This window comes from Dermacentor variabilis, chromosome 4 (assembly GCF_050947875.1).
Source record: "Dermacentor variabilis isolate Ectoservices chromosome 4, ASM5094787v1, whole genome shotgun sequence".
In the NCBI taxonomy this organism is placed as follows: domain Eukaryota; kingdom Metazoa; phylum Arthropoda; class Arachnida; order Ixodida; family Ixodidae; genus Dermacentor; species Dermacentor variabilis.
Window position 1 is genome coordinate 160817374 of NC_134571.1, and position 17917 is coordinate 160835290.

Genomic DNA, 17917 nt, shown 5'->3' on the forward strand with positions numbered 1-17917 from the left:
GAGAGAGTGGACACGCAGGTGACCTTACACATCCAAGAATTGATGTCTGTCTCAAATGTCTGCTAGTGTTATATCGGGGCTCTGTAGCCACCACCGCTTAAACAAGTTGAGCTCACAATTACGGCTTTAGAACTCCGAAACAAGATGTCTACGACGTCTACCCGGCTCTGCAATTGCTTCCAGTGCAAGAACTTATTGAAAACATGGCCTTCGAGACTAGCTGCTGTTGCCCCGAAAGAGGTGTAGCTACGGCGTACAGCTGAATATCACCTAGTAACCGATAAACATGAGCGCGTCGCGGGGAGGAAACATGATGAAAGCAACATATAATTTTTATCGACGCTTTACGACAGTAATAGCTTCATGAGTAATATTTTCCTGTTTCTGATGCTGCGCTGCCCATATATTCATATTAGAATACACAAGCCTAGTAGGTAAGAACGTGGCGTGGCTTTCGTGTAATATCCTACTTATATTAGAGTCGAAAAGCGGTGTTTTAATGGCTGTAAGCGGGGAGGCACAACACTATTTTGCCAGATATTATTTATTGCTCTAAAACCGAATGGATTTTCCTGTGCACAAACAATCCCATAATCACAAGTGCATATTTATGATATATTTCCTTGGTTTGATCGGATAATTTTTTTTTTCAGGTAGTATTCCGATGGCAAAATTCCAACTTATTTTAAACATCGTGGTTATATGCCAGATTCCCCTATTTGGTAAGTGCGCCTGCCTATAAGATAGCGCATGGTTCTAACATAATTGGGATAAAAATTACAATGAACTGAGAAAAATTAACATGTATGTGGACCGTAAGTGCCTGATGGTTGGCGCAGCGGCCAGTTTGCACGCTGCGCAACCTGTTTGTATGGGAACGAACTTATCCAGTGAAACAACAATCGGTACCTAAATATCCTTCAGGGCAAAAAAGTATACATATTAGAAAGCCTAATTATTTCAATAAATCAAGGTCTTCTGTCCGTTCATTCTCATTGTTGTTTAGGTGTGCTAGTTTATACCATGATCCCCACTTCTTTTGCGTCTAAGTGGACCTATAATACATTTTATTTGTGCAATACACGTTTATATCTCTACTTCTATTGATTCAATTCGGTTACATAAAAATAATAGTTGTCTCATAGAACAGTGTTGTGCCAAGTAGACGACGATATAAGAATGCCAGAAATATATATGGGACCTGCGCCTTTTGCTGGTGGGTCTGCAGTTCTTGTATAATAATAATAAAAATTCCTATCCCTAGAGAATCTCCGCTGATGTCCTATGACGCCGGCGCTTCACCACTACTGTTCCACATTGGTTTCCTCTATCTTAATGAAAAGGAAATACTTCTATTTGTTTTTTGCTTTGCCTTTCTATTTCTCTCCACAGCCTTGCCCCCTTCCCACAGCGTGCGTTGGCGGCGTGGCGATACGGTCATCAAAAGCGCCAAACTACCTTTGACCCACACGCGTGGGATGTTGTTACTTTTAAAATCACGTTAATTCGTCACACGTACTTAAGCGTCGTTGATAAAGCACATTTGCGCGCCCGATTTTCTTATCAGCTATCAGCAAGAAATGATGAGCTTGGCTGCAGCAGAGGTTGCTACTCACGTGGTTTTTAGTTAACGCTCAATAGTGCAGAGTAATAAACTGTTCAGTATTGCGTCACTTGATATTGTCACTAGCAGTGACGATGAAGAAGGCAGCGAAACTGTGATTGATGAAACTAGCCTTCTATTAGACGAACCTTTGCCCTCAAAAATTATGCTACAGCGAAAGAACGATAGCAGCGAACACAGTCCGCGATCGTCGAAATCTGATCTACCGGTCAAGCGCGTCGGACATTATACACGAGCCATTGAACGTCCCAGAGTAGTTGCTCGTGCCCGCGTGTTTTCCAGAAAGTTCTACACCATTCACGTCACGCATACATGCAATCAGATTACACAAGTTTTGGTCACAACATACCGCAGATAGAACCATTGATAACATTACAGAAACTTCTGATGCATGCAGGCACGTCCCGAGCTAGGTGATATAATTTGTTGGCCGATGAAGAGAGATCACACAAAAAAAGATAAACAAGTCCACGTGTCAATGCTCCACTATGAAAAACATCGACCCGATGCTACACACATAACAGGACAGCGAAACACAAAGCGACAGTTATCAAAGAAACAGAGCCCAAAGTAACACAGCCCAATGAAAACAAGAAAGTACAAAGGTCAGCTACGCAAAGTTACAAAGCTCATCCGCACTGGTAGAACGGCCTAAGTCGTGCAACGTGCCCTATTTCAGGTCGTGAGCGGCGCCGCTGTGATAGTGAAATGCCGTCTGGTATGACCTCATATTCGAGTGCGCGAATGCGTCGGATGACCTTGTAGCGTTCGAAGTAACGGCGTAAAAGCTTCTCGTTAAGTCATTGTCGGCGTATTCAGGTCCAAACACAAACACAGTCACCGGGCTGGTACTCGGCGTAGTGTCGCCGAAGGTTGTAGTGCCGGCTATCGGTCCTCTGTTGGTTCTTGAGCAGCATACGGGCGCGCTGCCGGCCTTCTTCGGCGCGCTGAAAATAAGTGGAGACGTCAAGATTCTCTTCGTCGAAGACGTGCAGCAGCATGGAGTCGAGAGTCGTTGTCCCAACAAATCCATCCCGATCTGCTGAAATGGTCGGAAAGGAGGCTCGATCGGCTGCAGAAATCGTACTGCACTTATCGGTGGTGTCTTGTGCCGCTGGCACTCTCGGCATGTCTTGATGTAACGGGCAACGTCAGCGCTCAGGCGCGGCCAGTAATGCCTTTCCTGTAACCTCGATAGCGTCCTGGAAAACCCTAGATGTCCAGCGGTCGGATCGTCATTTAGGGCATATAGTACTTTCGGACGCAGCGCTGAGAGAACAATAAGACGGTAGTTGGCACGGACTGGTGAGAAGTTCGTTACAAATAGATGGTTTTGAAGCGAGAACGAAGACAAATATCGCCCAAGTGCCGTAGGCACAGTGTCATTGTTCCCTTCCAAATGCTCGACGAAGCTTTTCATCCCCGGGTCTGCTCGTTGCTGTTCAGCGAAGTGTTTTCCGCCTAAGAGGCCAAGGAAGGCGTCGTCCTCCTGATATTGCAGCGGCGGGTCAATGGGAGCACGTGATAGGCCATCAGCATCAGAGTGTTTTCGTCCGGACTTGGAGATTACTGTGATGTCATATTGTTGCAGTATGAGGCTCCACCACGCGAGGCGTCCTGAAGGGTCCTTTAAATTTGCAAGCGAACACAATGCGTGACGGTCGCTGACGACGTTGAACGGCCTCCTATATAGGTAAGGGCGGAATTTTGCTGTAGTCCAAATGATGGCGAGGCATTCCTTTTCGGTCGTTGAGTAACTGCCTTCCGCATTTGACCACAACCGGCTAGCGTAAGCTATCACCTGTTCAAGTTCGTCTTTCCTCTGGACTATAAAAGCACCGAGTCCTAGCCTACTGTCGTCAGTGTGGATTTCTGTTTCGGCCTCCTCGTCGAAGTGCGGAAGTACTGGTGGCGACTTTGTGCTTCATTTATGTTCTTGAAATATGTCGGCCTGCAGCGCCTCCCACTTGAACTAGACGTCACATTTAGTTAGATATGTCAGCAGCTGAAGGATTGCGTGAAAAGTCATTGACAAAGTGCCTGTAGTAGGCACACATGCCAAGGATTCTACGCACTGCCTTCTTGTCGATGGGCTTCTGAAACTTTGCGATGGTAGCCTTCTTCTGCTTGTCGCGCTGGACTCCAGATTTGCTGATCACGTGGCCCAGGAACAGAAGCTCATCGTGAGCGAAGCGGCACTTTTCAGGCTTCAGGGTGACCCCTGATGACTTGATGGCCTCTAGTACTGTCGAAAGTCGCCTAAGGTGATCGTCGAAATTTCAGGCGGAGATGACGACGCCATCCAAATAAACAAGACAAGTCCTGCCATTTCAGTCCTGCTAACAAGGTGCCCATGACGCGCTGGAACGTTGCAGGCGCGAGCACGGTCCGAATGGCATGACCTTGATCTTGTAGAGGCCGTGTGGCGTGATGAAGGCGGTGTCTTCGCGATCTCTCTCTTTGACTTCTATTAGTCAGATTTGAGATGTATCGACAAGAAGTGGTTCACATTACAGAGCCGATCCAATGCGTTGTCTATTCGTGGGAAGGGGGTATACGTCCTTCTTAGTGTTCATCTTTTGTCAGCGACAATCGACGTAGAAACGTTGGGCTCGGTACTTTTCCTTCACCAAGAAAACAGGAGATGCCCACGGGCTTTTCGACGGCTGGATGATGTCGTCGCGCAGAATTTGGTACACTTGTTGTCTTATAACTTCATGTTCTTGCGTCGAAACTCGGTAAGGGTTCTGGCCTAGTGATCGAACGCACTTTTTGGTTAATATACGATGCTTTGCAGCTGTTTGTCGAATCCTCTAATCTTCTAATCGTCAGTGAAGGCTTCTAAACTGTTGCTATTTACTCATGGGGAAACTTTGATTTATATAGAAGTCTTGTTGGGCTACTATGGTTGCCAGGGTAGATGCAGCAGAATCCCAGAGGGCAAGGACATTGCTGGTTTCCACAATTTCCTCGATGTACACGATTGTCGTGCGCTTGTTGATGTGCTTGAACTCCTGGCTGAAGCTTGTTAGCATTACTTCCGCTTTCCCTCCATGTAGTCGATGGATCCCTCTTGCGACGGAAATTCCATGGTTGGGCTGTAGGCGTTGGTCGCTCTCGATGACGCCTTCTACATCGGCGGGTGTTTCGGTTGCGGCAGAAATAACATTGCTGGAGTGAGGTGGGATGCTCACTTGATCTTCGAGCATACTCAAGGCGTGGTACTACGAGAGCTCTCCGGCTGTACCGCTTGATCTTCCGACAGCGTTATCGACTTTGACTTCAGGACGATAATTGCCCCGTGTTGGTTCAAGAAGTCCATGCAGAGAATGACGTCTCGTGAACATTCTTGGAGGTTAACGAAGGTAGTTTGGCATGTCCGGTCATGAACGATAATCCTGCCGTACACATTCCAGTCGGCATTATTATATTTACTCCAGCGGTGCGAATTCGTGGGCCCTCCCATACAATCTTATCTTTCTTCGACTGGGTGGTTATGCGTCCACTCCTGACTGAGTAGTCGGCTCCTGTGTCCACTACGGCGGCGACTGCGTGGCCGTCGAGAAGCCAGTCGAGGTGAGTGGTTCATTGTCTTGTTTTGCCGGAATATCTTGGCATCGAATCACGGCGGCATCGTGTCGGCCTGAAGCGAGTACATCGCGTCGTCAGGCCGTCTTTCGGCGGCGTATTCATTGTTTCCAGATTTCGGTGGGACGGCGGGATCTCGTTGGTAAGTGGTCGAAACAAGCTTTTCAGCGTTTTCGCCAGCGGCGGCGAATCTTCGTCAGTTCGACGAAGAGCAACTGCAGCTCCATCGGTTGCTACATTTAGGTTTCTGGATATGAGCTTGCAGACTGGCCCCGGGCTGGGTCAGTGTACGGTCGGTGTTGCGGGAACGGGTAGCTGCTGGATAACGACAAACGGGACGGTCTTCATGGGCTCCAGTGATTGGTGGCTAGGTAGCCAGTGATATGGCGAGGCCGTTCATCTTGTTGCTGGAACAGCGCGTTGATGGCGAACCCTCGACGTCCCAGGTCTAGGTATGGGCATCGGCGGTAGACGTGGCCCGCTTCTGCGTAGTGATAGCACAGCGGGCGGTGGTCGGGGGCACGCCATACATCTGCCTTGCTTGGGTAGTGGTGCATAATGGCAGACGTGCGAGCTCGTGGTGGTGGCGGTGGCAAACAGCCGAACTGCGTATTAAAGGGCCCTGGCGCGGGCGTAGCAGGGGACTTTGATGGCTGGCGACAGCGGCGTAGGTCATCGCTTCCGGTACGGGAGGCGGCGATTGGGGCTGCACTTCGTAAACGCCCAGTGACCGTCGAATTTAGTCCTTGACCATGTCAATGGCCGAGGACACCTGAGGCTGAGTTAGCCGCGTTATTCCTGGTCGTATCAGGCAAACGTATCAGGGCAGTCCATGCAACCTATGTCTAGCTCGCCCGTCGCTGGACGTTGGTGTTCTCTTCAGGTTTCGGTTTTGGATAGCGGCTTTGCAGGATGTTCGGCACGTGAACGTAAAGCACCTCCACCAGATGTCACGCAGTAGTGATGGTGAAGAAGGCAGCAGAACTGTGTTTGACGAAACTAGCGATTATTGCGCGAACCTTTGCCCTCAAAATGCAAGCTGCAGACAAAGAACAGCAAAAGTGGCGAACACAGTCGGCGATCGTTGAAATCTCTCATCTGCCGATCAAGGGCGTCGGCTTTTATACACGAGGCTTCGAACGTTCTAAAGTAATTGCTGGCACCCGCATGTTTTCTAGAAAGTTCCATAGCATGCGCGTCTTGCATACATGCAGTCAGATTGCACAATATTCAATGACAACAGACAGCGGAAAGAACCATCGATAACATTCCTGAAACTTCCGACACCTGCAAGCGCATCCCGCGCTGAGCGATAACATTTGATAGTCGGTACCACCCGAAAAAGATGAAGAAGTCCACATGTGAATATACAACACTCGGTGCTACTGTTACTTGACCCGATTTCCCTGTTTCTTAAATTCATGATTTCGTTTTCTTTTCTTTTTTTCATTGACGCATTACCAATTTCACTGGTACACGACAAATGCTCGTCTCCTCTCGCTTTTACCTTCCTCCCTGCCTATCCAGTTTTATACTATCAAGTTCTTCAGACTCCTTATAGGCAAACATTGACTAACGGTTTAACTAATTGTTGCAAAAAAAAACTCTGCCGGACCGGAGGATACAAGACAAAGCGCTGAATAATATATATAGTAAACCATAACCAGGGCTACCAATAAAATCGGGCAAGTAAGATGAGGGCACCCAGCTTTTCGATTTCATCCCCCACTTTCACGCTTTCTGCTAGCACAATTGAGTGCCATGTGATAACGTGACTTCTTTAACCAATAACACAAATAAAGAATAGTGCTCCAGAAATTTATGTTTGCGAATAGGTATCCGCAGTAGAAGGTGGAGACCTATCTAGGTATTTTGTACTTTTCGGCTGATCAGAAAAGCCGGTAAAATTACAAAGGAGATTAATGTGTTTGTCTTGCCCCATGATTACCTAGACACATCGGCCAGAGTAAGATTACAGTAACGTTGGCAATTAGCGTACAAAAGATGCTCACTATACTACTTTGCTGAGTGCTTTGATTAGGTGAAACATAGCATGAATAACTATGCTGCCTGGAGAATAGATATAAGGCAGACGTGGAATATGAAAATATGCAGAATATAACTATGGGGTTGAATACATCGATGAAGATGTATGTGGAGAAATCTTTCCAATACCATTCATACGTTGCATGATGGCAATTTTAGTATATTTTCCGCATTTGCAGGTTTAACGCGTGAACTGCTGGCCAACTTGCCAAGCGGGTGCCCTGACGTAAGTGTACTGTAGAAAATTGTGTTAGATATTGTGTATCTGACGGTTGGGCTGTGAATTGTAAGGACTATGTTGTGCATAAAAACAGTGAAATAGTGGTGTATGTAGTCTGCGACAGTAGGCTAAGCGTACTACTTAAAAACTTCATTCTGTAACTCCTCTGGTAGTTGTCTTAAGTATGCGTAATCATTATACCCCTTGTTCTCCTTCATGCAGCCTGGTGCCATTACCAATGTTAGGAAATTTAATCTGATCAGTATAAATCCTTATCAACCATCATCGGATGTTATAACCCTTATCGGACTTGACCAGAACCTTATCATCCTTCATCCATTGGTATTGTTACGTTTGGAAAGCCCCAGCCAAAAGAGAGCGTACACTATAATTACACTGGAGCCAGACCACCAGGCAGGCACACTCGCGCCGAGAGGCCACACACCTCATCGTATTTTCTGCGTCGGCTCGTCTATTGAGCAGCTGTTGATGGTATCGCAATATTATCCCCCGGCAGCAAAAGCTCCATGCCGGTGCTGTTAAAGATCTAAGGTGCGTGGAGAGCTGTAGAGTGTGAGTCAAGTGACGTGAACAATGCCACTGGTTGTCACAACGGAGGACGTAGTGGGAGAGGATAAAATAATTTCATAGGTGAGATCGGTAACTTGACGGAGCACTAAATTTGGGCCTGCGTAACGGAAGAGCAGTTTTTCATACAGGCGAACTTTACGAATTGGCGACAAAAGTACCGCGCGGGTTCCGGCGGAAAAATAGCCATCACAGTCGTAACGGTGATCTGTTTGTCTTGATACATTTGCAGACGAGCGCGTGCAAGTTGGTGAGCATGACCAGCACGGGTGATAGCGTCAGGGGTATAATTACTAGTTGAAGCTACGGCGGAGGGAGGCATTGTATCTATTGGTAGCGTCAGTTCCCGCCCACACAAAATGTAGAATGGGGTAACCAGCAGTTTCAAGACGGGAAGAGTTGTAAGCAAATGTAATTTAGGGTAGAGAAAGGCCTAGTGATGGGTGGTCGGCTGAGGGGTATTTCGATAGCATGCCTGTAAAGGTTCGGTTGAAATGCTCAGTGAGGCCGTTCCTTTGTCGATTGTAGGGGATGGTAAGTGTGTGCTCAATAAAACAGACATGCATGATGTCGTCAATGACTTAGGACAAAAACGTATGGTCACGGTCTGTGAGAATTTGATGCGGAACACCATGCATTAAAATGATACCGTGTAAGAGAAAATTCACAACATCAACTGCGGAAATGGTCAGATGAGCGTGCGTTATGGCGTAGCGGGTCGCGGTACCGCCACAATGGCAACCCATTTGTTCCCATATGTATATTCCGGAAAGGGACCGAGAACGGCTAAGCTGTCACGACCACAGGGGCCGCCCGGGATTTCGATTAGCGCTGTAGGTAACCACGGGCGGAGAGCTCGAATGATTTCTTGTGTCGGTGGCATACGTCCCAAGTGGTGGTGCAACCTCGTACGAAACAGGCAAACGCCCGGTCAGAAAAAAACGACGGCACACTTGATCGTAGGTCTGAGATTCGCCGAGGTGTCCCGCGGCTGGTGCCTTGTGAAGCTCTTATGGAACGTTAGAGCGGAGGTGATTAGGTATCAGAAGTATAATATCAGAGCCGTATGGATGAAAATTACAATGGTAGAAAGTACCGTCTCGGAGAGTTGGATCCGCCGGAGAATATTCAAAAGCGTCGATGAGTGCTTTAATGCACGCGCCGCGACGTTGCCCGTTGCCGATATAAAGGAGCTGTGATATTGAAAAAAACACAAGCAGCACTGTCAGTATTTGAGTGCTGAGAGCCGTCCACAGGGTAACGCGACTAGCTGTCGGAGTCTTGGTGCAAGCTGCCAGACTTGTACACCACGGAATATTAAAACCCTTGGAGCCTCAAAGCTCATCGATCAAGCGGGCCTGGAGTAAAAGATCTTTATTATCATTATTTGAATGGCGAGAGCAGTGTGGGAGGAACCCTATGTCCAGGATCCCTAAGATGACTCCAGCGATGTTTCGAGCCCGTTGTATCACAGCTTGGAGGACCTCGGGAGATCCGTCGCGGAGGGCATCGTCCCACAGCTCTTTGTTGCGTAGGGGGTAAAGGAGAGTTGGCAAGGGAGGAAAGAGGTTTGCAGTGCACTCAATCGTGACGTGGAAGATTGTGGGCGAGCTGCCACAACGATCTGCATAACAATGCTGGAAGCATTTATTGAGAGAGACAAGACTTGGAAAAGTTAAGGTTTGCAATTGGCGTAACGCCATTGCTTCCTCCCGCGAGAAGGACGGCGGTGGTGCGGCGTGGGTGCGACGAATGCGTGTATAATGACGGAGTATGTCTTTTTAACGGAGCAAGGGATCCCTCCACTCTGAACTAGTCACCTCACCACGCCGAGTCGCCCGGAGGGAAATTTGTCGGGCAACCGTATGTGCGCTTTCGTTACCCGTCAGCGAGGTATGACCAGGGGTCCAGAGTAAGTCGATGCGGGGAGGTGTATTTTGCGCGATCTGTTTGAGCATTTGGTGCGCTGCTCTCGGGATACCCTGTCCTGATAGGAACGCCCGGCATGCCTGTTGCGAGTCCGTCAATTTATACACTTCCTCAGGAACACGGATGGCGTATCGAATTGCAAGAGCAACACCGAGAATTTCTGCGTAAGCGGCATTTGTTCCGCGCATTGCAGCAGAGTCTCTCAGGGATTCGGTGTCATCCAAAACTACCGAGGTATAGCCCTCTTGAGTGCGTGATGTGTCCGTGTATAAAGTATGTTTCCGGGATGTTTGCAAGCATGAGGCCAATGCATCGTACACGGGCTTTGAACCCCCCTTTGTCATGCTCGGGTGCATATTACGTGGCAATGGATGAATACTTAGTGCTTGGCGTATCGCTGACGACAAGATCGTTGGACGGGTTTCAGACTGAAGGCGTGGGACAGGGTATCCTGGCCGTGTCAGAAGATGGCGGCCAGTAGGAGTGAGTACGAAGCGCTGGCGATGGCTGACCCAATGTGCCTCTAGCAGCTCGCCCAGTGTGTTATGTGTCCCTAAGTTAAGGAGACGGTATGTGGAAGCATAGTTCGGGACGCCATGCGCAAGCTTCGTCGCTTTACGAATCATTGCGTCTATGCGAAGTTGTTGCGCTGGGGTCAACCGCTGAAATGGGAGATGGTATATGTAAGGCGGCTGATCACGCATGCCTCCACCAAGCGCAGCAGGTCCTCTTCTCGATGGCCCGAGCGCCTGTTGGAGACCCCACGGATCATGGCCAGAATTTGCTCAATCTGTCTGTATAGAAGGGAAACAGTGTAGCTTGACCTGCCACCCGCTTGGACGTGTAGGCCAAGGATACAAGCACGATTAACCGGTGGTATCGGTGTGCCGTCCACGTTCACAGTGATAGGGGGAGTACAGGAATGGCTCCGGCGGCGAATGATTATGAGCTCCGACTTTTCCGGAGCACATCTTGAGCCGCATTTTCTCGCGTACTCGGAAACTGTATCGACTGCTTGCTGCAGTCGGTCCTGAATGGCTCAGTCGGAAACCCGTGTCGACGAGATAGTAATGCCGTCCGCATAAATAGCGTGGGCGACATCAGGGATCTGATCGAGTAGCCGGGGGAGCCCTGCGAGCGCGATATTGAACAGTGAAGGGAAAAGAACTGAGCCCTGGGGTGTCCCACGTCCTAGAAGGCGAATCGTACCGGATCGATGCGGTCTCATTCCTACGGTGGCTGTGCGATCTCGAAGAAATGCGCGGATATAGTTGTACATACGAATTCCACATTGTGAATGTGCAACATTGCGAAGGATAAGGTCATGTTCAACATTATCGAATACCCCTTTTATGTCTAAGGCGATGAGTGCTGTCGTTTGGGCGGATGACGGAGGTCCAATGGCTTCCTCCCGTAATTGTAAAAGCACATCTTTGGCAGACAGATGAGCCCGATATCCGAATTGATGGTTAGAAAAGAATGATTTTTCTTCGAGGAAGGGCTGCAGACGCCGCAAGAGTACATGCCCCATGAGCTTACCAATGCAGGATGTAAGAGAGATGGGTCGTAAGTTTTCAACCTTAACAGGCTTGCCCTGTTTGGGGATCAGTGTGATGTCGGCGAGTCGCCATGCTTGGCGAAGCATGCCCTTCAGCCAGCAATCATTGCAGATATCGGTGACGTGGTTAATATCCGCGTCACTGAGGTTACGAAGGGTGGCGAATCGGATGGGGTCGGCTCCCTGTGCTGTGTTGCGGCGTAGGTCTTGTAGGACCACCCGCACCTCGTCAGATGTGATGTCTGCATCGAACAGTTCGTTCGCCTCGCCTACATAAGGATAGTCAGGGTACCGCGGCGGCGGGCCTGTGGGTATGAAATGCTTCTCTAGCTCTCTGAGGAGGGTCGAGACATCCTCCCTGTACTCGTGCATTAGGAGGTGCAGCTGTTGAAATGTTTTTCCCGTTGTTGTGGTGGGATCTGTGAGTGAGCGAAGGATTGACCACGTTTTTGCTGTGCTCAATGTGCCTGACAGGCGATCGCGAAATCCTCGCCAGTTATTCCTCGTAAGGATTTCTGCACACTCCTGAGTTTCCCGTGTAATTTGATATATACGTTTTCAAAGTTTGCGGTTGAGGCGTTGTCGTTTCCATCGTCGTGTCAACCCTCTGCGGGTGTTCCAAAGATGAAGTAAATGCGGGTCTAAGTCTGGTGTCTCGGTTGTGGTGCGCAGTGTGCTCGTGGTGGCCTCTAGATCTTGTGCGAGTTAGTCAAGCCAGCGTTCGCACCCTTGGCGCTCATGTGGGTCCTGGCGACGTTGCCTGAATTTCGCCCAATCCATTATACGCACATTTCGCTCGGGCCTGCGCGCACCCCGTAATGACAAGGTGGTCGCTACAATGTAGTGGTCACTACCAAGGTGCTCCTCAAAAGGCCCGTGCGCAACGACTGTGCCAGAATTGCACACGAAGGTAAGGTCAGGACAGGTGTCACGAGATACGCTGTTGCCCATCCGAGTTGGGTGCTCTGCGTCGGTAAGCAGTGTGTATTTCATGTTACAGATGGCATTACATAAGCGGGTCCCTTTGGCCTACGATATAACGTAAGCCCATGCAGTATGCGGAGCGTTAAAATCGCCAGCCACCACACAAACCCATCCAAACCTACCAAATTCTGTTAATAGGTGCTGAAATCAGTGTGTTTCCGAACGTGGGGAACTGTATGCATTGATTATAAACAGACTCTCGCTGCGTTTACCTTGCGTAATTATTTCCAATATTTAATGAGGAATGTAAATGTTAGTGGTATGCATGCGACATGTAACATGTTTCAAAACTATGGCTACCACAAGAAGAGAGACACCCGAGAGCGTGCTGTAGCCTGATAAAGAAAGGGTGCAATTGACTTCCTGTAAGAGGATGACATCGGGAGGGTTCGTGGATTTGGCGATATACTGCTGTAGGGAACCTCGTTTTCGGCGGAATCCCCTACAATTCCACTGCCACACCACAAGTTGCTCCGCGTTACGCGGCGCCTTCATCATCACGAGAGATAACAGGTGGTCGTGCATAGGGATGCGGGCGCCGGGTGCCCACATATGAAGCTTGCGGCCGAGAGCCTTCGTCGGAATGCGCGCTTTCGTTGTTACCGCTAAGCTCAGGAACTTGCATGCGTGTGAAAGTGCACTCTATACATGATTTCACCTGCTCCGCAATCCCTATTTGAAGGGCCACCATTTGGCGTTCTATCCTGTCCAGAGCCGCCTGCATACTAGTGCTCATGTCTGCCACCAGCGCGTCCATTTGTTTTTGCAGGCGCCCACAGCGCGCCTCCATGTCACGACGTAGGCAGGCTATTTCTATTAGAGGATCGGGATTTGGTAACGAATCGGTAATAGGGGAAGGGGTAGGGGGAGATATACAGGGCGGAGCGAGCTGTGGCGGACCCTCGCCCGAGCTACCTCCCGAGGCGCCTCCATTACTGTTTTCTTCTCCGGGGTCCGCTGCATCCCTGAAGAGACCAGGGTCACGTTGGCTGGGGCGTTGGTCTGAAGGGCCTTCTTGTAGGGTTGTTGGGAAGATGGGGAAGGAGGGCGCTTCGCTGGAAGGCGCGCCGATGCCTCGCGGGATCGGGACCGAGACGAACTTGCGACGGGATCTGGAACGGGTCTCCGACCGGAATTTTCTGGTCTCCTTCGATGGGGTGCGCGACGTTCGGGTCTCCGCCGTATCTGTGGTAGTGGTCTTGTCACTAGAGGGTTGGAGTTCACGCTGCTCTTTCTCGAGAGCTTTCCGCACCCAAGCTTTGTTCAGTGTCTGCCTTGCACGCCGCGGGCAGTTTGGATCCGCTGTAGGGTGGGTGCCATGACAGCATCTGCAGTGTGGGGTGCACGGATGTGACGGGGTGGAGTTTTCAGTCCCGCACGTCGCGCAAATGACCACTTGCGGCGTAGGACAGCAATCAGCCGAATGGCTGAGCTTGTGACCTATCTTGCGAACCAGTTGGCGGGGTCGATGGGGGGTAGCAGCGGAGTTTAGCACCATAGAAACGCACGTAGCGAAGCACTTTAAGTCCTTCTAGTGTTACCAACGCTACGTTGGTTTGACCCATCATTCGTGCTTGAAGTATTTGAGTTCCAGGAGCCGCAAGCTCATCCACAAGCTTGGAAGACGGTGTACCCGGCAAAAGGCTAGGAACAATTCCCTTGCATGAGTTGTTTGGGGCCGCAAAATATGTCGTGATGGGATAGACCCACCCCTCGCTGTTGGGAGGGAAAATGGGATCGGCGGCCACTGCCGCGGTATCCACCTATCCACCTAGGGCGTCTTCGTTATTGTTGAGGAACGCGCGGCGGCGTTCTCCGTCCCCGATTGCGTCTTCTGCTCGTTGGAAAATGACGTTGCGGTAGATAAATGCTCCATCGAAACAGAGCGGTGAATTGGCCGAAGGCCCTATGCACACCCGTTTAGAAAATGGGCCTCGGAAGAGCTGGTCGCTTGGCGCTCTTGGTTCATGGTGTAGAAAACACGCCAAGGCAGCTATGGCCCCGGCAGGGGCAGCCGCGTTGGAACTGCTTCAGAGCTGTAGAGGCGCGGGGAGCGGCAAGAAAGTCCCGGGAAGAAAAGGCGGTCGGTGGGAAATGGCGAGAAAGCCGCTTCCCATATGACTCCCGGTGAAAGCGGCCCGGGCAAGGGCGGTCAAGGGCGGTCGGTGAAGGTCGCGTAGTCTCGGTGGTTGAGGAGCGCGCCGACGACACGTCCGTTTACTTCGGCCGACCGATTGGAACTCCCCGGGCCTGGAGGATTCTTTAAGGTTGAGAGCTAGCATAGAGCATGATGGCCAGTGAGAACCGAGGAAGCAAGACGGTAGAGGTAGGGGTGGAACTGCACAATTACCCAGACAACAGCAAGGCACTCCCTTTTGGCAATAAAATATTTGCACTCCGATGGTGATAGGAATAGGCTTGTATGAGCAAGTACACGATCTTGGCCCCGCTCACGCTGGGCTAGGACAGCACGCACGCAACCGGCGCCATAGGGGCATCACGGTCGAAATGGGCAAGCATGGGTGGCGAGGTGAAAAGCGGGACGAGACGAGATATGGCGGCGGCTACTGCAGTACCCCGCGCGAACTGTACGCCTTTCTTAAAAAGATTAGTGATTGGTCTAGGAATTGCCGCCAAATTTTGAACAAAGCGACAAAAGCACGAGCACAGTCCTGCAAAATTTCGAGCGTTTACCGCTGTATTCGGAACTGGAAAGTCATGGACAGCGCAAGTTTTGTCGGGAGTAGGCTGTTCTCCGGCAGCGTCGGCGGAATGGGCTAAGACCCGTAATTCGGCCGTGGGCAAGACGTCATTTTGACGCGTGGAGTTGCAGCTTCACCATCCGAAATACATCAAGTATGGTTGCTAGACCCTCAAGTTGAGTGTCCAATGTTGGCGAGAAGACAATGACATTGTAGAGATCGTGGAAACATGTGTACCGTTTAAAACATCGGAGCAAGGAAACCATCATACGCTCAAATGTGGCTGGAGTAGGGCATAATCTAAATGGCGTCAATTTAAATTGATATAGGCCATCGGACGTTATCAACGAGGTCTTTTCTCTGACGATATCGCCAACAGCGATCTGCCAGCATGCAGAAGGGAGATATATAGAAGACAAATAGCTGGAGCCGTGGAGGTAGTCAAGGGCGTCGTGTACACGTGGGAGCGGCTAAACGTCTAAGCAACTTTGGAGAGGTGACGGTAATCTACACAGAAGCGCCATGTGGCGTCCTTCTTAACCAACACCACAGGTGACGCCCAGGGACTCTAAAAAGGCTCAATTCTGTTTTTATTAAGCATTATCTTTACTTCACTTTCAATTTTTCGGAGTTTCGGCGCAGACACTCGATATGGTCGTCGCTAAATGGGCGCAGCATGGCAAGTATGAATGCGATGCTTGACCACGAGCGCCAGGCCTAAAAAGCGATCGTCGAAGTCGAAAATGTCTCGACAGTACAAAAAACTGTGCAAAGGTCCTCAGGCTGCGTAAAGGACAGGTCCGCCGCAACCATTTTCTTTATGTTGGGATCGACGTTCGGCGCTGGCTGAGAGGCCTGCTAAGCTCGGATGATTCATCAGTTATCAGTATTTATCAACTCTTCCACTGTTTATCTGTCTGGGTTGGGCGACGTGAAGCGCATGAGCCCTCAGTGACCGGTGACATTTCCGTCTGCGAAGGAACGCCCTAATGAAAGGCGCATTCCGCGACCACCGAAATGCATCGGGGATTTGGCGTGCTTTACAATAAATTTGCGCAAAATCGGAATTTTCGTGGTGTTTAAAATACTCCAAGTCGGCTCTACATGTTGTCTTGAAGATGGCTTTTATTCCACCATCACCAGATACTTCAACAAAGCCTTCATAGAAACTGTTCTACTTCGACATTTCTTTCTTACCACTGGCATTTATGTAATTCCGATATATTTACCTCCTGAAACCGTGGGTGCTTAGCAAAATTGATAAGGTATTTGACTTCTGTGCAGGGGCTCGTAGGTTCGAAGCGCGCCAACGCCAATGTTTTTTTCCTTTTCGAATAAATTTTGTTTGATACACTAATTTCCTTACAGTGACCTGAATACCTACGAAGGTAGCAAGGCTGCCCCTCCTATTCCTTGCCCACCACATACTGCGCACCCACTCTCACCAGAAAGCTCAACAGCTTCCCCCCAAAAGGCGAAGCAGTGATCGCGACAGCAAATCATTAAGCCGCTTTACGATGTAAGGCTAGTCGTTTTAGCAACTGCATAAAACACTGTAAGGATTCGCTTAACAGCTGAATAAGAAGCACGTTCTCACGCGAACACAGATAAACACGAGCACACCTCGCTCACCGAATGGGGATACTCACTGTGAAAACCCTGACGTGATTAAGGCTTTTCGGTTAAACGCGAACTAGGCGTGCGCTAACATAACACGCAGGAAGCCACCACCTCGAGTTGGCTGCCCTTCGAACCCAGCGCAGATTTCCTCCAAAATAGGGCGCACACTGACCGAGCTTTGCGGCTGCACCACGAATAGAAGAGGTGCCTAGTAACCTGAACTTTCCCCCTACCCGCCTATTGAGCGCACATCTCCCCCCTCACCCGCCCCATTCCGTGCGTGAGAAGACGGCGATCACCTACTACGTCATCCTCCTTGGCGAGTGCGGAAAGACACCACCGTGTAAAACCACCAACCTTCTTCGTTCATCCTCGAAAGCTTTCGCGGGCACTTATAGCATGCGGCACGAGGTCGCGGAGCTATCGCACTTGGTCTTTTACAGTGGAGCTGTTAAAACCTCGCTGGGCTTCTCATTGCGTCCGCAGCTTCGGGGAGTTCCAATCGGTCGGCCGAAGTGAAAGGACGTGTCGTCGACGCGCTCCGCAACCACCGAGACTACGCGACCTTCACCGACCGCCCTTGACCGCCCTTGCCCGGGCCGCTTTCGCCGGGAGTCATATGGGAAGCGGCTTTCTCGCCGTTTCCCACCGACCGCCTTTTCCTCCCAGGCATTTGTTGCCGCTCCCCGCGCCTCTACAGCTCTGAAGCAGTTCCGACGCGGCTGCCCCTGCCGGGCCCATAGCTGCCTTGGCGTGTTTTCTACACCATGAACCAAGAGCGCCAAGCGACCAGCTCTTCCGAGGCCCATGTTCTAAACGGGCGTGCAAAGGGCCTTCGGCCAATTCGCCACTCTGTTTTGATGGAGCATTTATCTACCACAACGTCATTTTCCAACGAGCAGAAGACGCAATCGGCGACGCAGAACGCCGCCGCGCGTTCCTCAACAACAACGAAGACGCCCGAGGTGGATATCGTGGGAGTGGCCGCCGATCCCATCGTTGCCAATTTTCTCTCCCAACAGCGATAGGTGGACACTCCGACCCGGGAAAGGATGGAG

General features: G+C 50.2%; 1 pseudogene; it reads right to left on the reverse strand.

The window, feature by feature from the left end:
* Positions 1 to 2439: 2439 nt before the first annotated feature.
* Positions 2440 to 17917, reverse strand: part of LOC142578400 (uncharacterized) — a 29994-nt pseudogene continuing 14516 nt past the window's right edge.